This window comes from Empidonax traillii, unplaced genomic scaffold, assembly GCF_003031625.1.
Source record: "Empidonax traillii isolate 1590-97213 ecotype Southwest subspecies unplaced genomic scaffold, ASM303162v1 scaffold4181:size14911, whole genome shotgun sequence".
NCBI lineage: Eukaryota > Metazoa > Chordata > Aves > Passeriformes > Tyrannidae > Empidonax > Empidonax traillii.
Window position 1 is genome coordinate 13,165 of NW_020959374.1, and position 1,747 is coordinate 14,911.

At 58.7% G+C, this 1,747-nt stretch overlaps 1 non-coding gene across 1 annotated transcript; it reads right to left on the minus strand.

Annotated features, from left to right (window-relative positions):
• Positions 1–291: 291 nt before the first annotated feature.
• Positions 292–375, minus strand: LOC114072861. The gene has a single exon (XR_003574242.1). It is a non-coding gene; the product is annotated as a small nucleolar RNA SNORD45 (small nucleolar RNA).
• Between the last annotated feature and the right edge of the window lie 1,372 nt (positions 376–1,747).

Sequence of the window (1,747 nt, forward strand, 5' to 3'; positions counted from 1 at the left end):
ACAGACTCCACGGTACGCCTATAAGTTAGTAAATATACAGAAATAGTTCTTTTGTTAGTACCTTCTGTTTATTTTAATTTGCTTGGAATAAAACCGGTGCCTTTACTTATCGCAAACTGGAACTGCTCCTGCCCCGTGTGGGGACCAAGCAAAGCCCGACCCACGCGCCGCTCCTCCTCCTCCTCCTCCCGCTGGCTCAGGGATTGGGATCGATGAGAACTCGACTGCCCGGAGCCTGGAAAAGCTCCACGCTGACCTCCCCCCCACCGAGGGACCCGCAGGGGGCATTCCTGGGCCTCAGAGTAATCCTAGAGCTAAAGCGGTGGGAGACATCAGCTCCGCTCAGATAATCCATGCCAGCACTCATCCCCGGCCCAGGCGGGGCCCCGGGGGGGCTCCTTCCCACAGTCCCCCGGCCCGGGGAACAGCTCCAGGGCCGGGGGCTCCGTGCCCAGGGGGCTCCATGCCCGCAGCATCCTCTGCCTGTGGGGAACCAGCCGCCCCCCCAGCCCCCCTCCTCCGAGACCCCCAAATCTGTACACCCTCCCCAGTCCTGCGCCTCGTGGCCACTCCTACCCCTGGCTCTGCTGGAAAGGACGGGAAGAGCTGCCGGCACAGGATCCACCCCCGAACGGCTCTGTGTTTGTCCATCCCCCCTCTCCAATCCGCCCAATCCCCTTCCCATCCTCCCCGTCTGCCTCCACCCCCCTCCAGTCCGCCCAATCCCCTTCCCATCTTCCCCCATTCACCCTCCATCTTCCTTCGGCCGCCCTGATCCCCATCCATCCGCCCCCATCCACCTTCTTCCACCTCCACCCGCATCCATCCCCGTCTTGTCCACCTCCATCCGCATCCCATCGGCTTCCATCTGCCCCATCCCCGTCCCTCCCGCCTCCACCTGCGTGTGCTCCCATCAACCCGCCTCCATCTTCCCGCCTCCACCTCCATTCCTGTCGCATCCACCCAATTCCCATCCCACCCACCTCCATTCCCATCCCATCTGTCCCATCCTCATCCCACCAACCTCCATCCTCCTCCACACCCATCCCATCCACCCAATCCCATTCCCATCCACCTCCACCTGCATCCATCCCCATCCCACCCACCTCCATCCTCATCTCACCCACCTCCATCCTCCTCCACACCTATCCCATCCTCTCAATCCCCATCCTACCCACCTCCATCCTCCTCCACACCCATCCCATCCACCCAGTCCCCATCCCATCCACCCAGTCCCCATCCCACCCACCTCCATCACCATTAATTAATGGGATTTCCTGGTCACACTCACACATCAGGAGCTCCTCTGCCATCAATTAAATAATTACTGGGATTGCCTGGTCACACTCACATCAGGGGCTCCTCTGCCATCAGGTAATTAATTAATGAATCACAGCCAAAACCAGAACATTTATATAAAACGAGCGATTTACGAACAATCAGACGGAAGAAAAAAAAAACCTTAATCAGAACCATTTGCTGCACGACAATAAACCTCAAACAGGGGTCACTGGGGAATGTGGGTCCCCAAAAGTCTGTTCCCAAGGCAGGTCACCAGGAATGTGTGCCTCCAAGGCTGTTCCCAAGGCAGGTTCTCCAACAGGGGACGGAGCTGGAGCAGCGGCCGAAGCTCTTCCCGCAGTCGGGGCACTACCGGTGGGTCTGTTGGTGTTTGGTCAAGGTAGACCTGTCACTGAAGCTCTTCCCACACTCCTCACACTTGTAGGGCCTCTCCCTGGTGTGGATG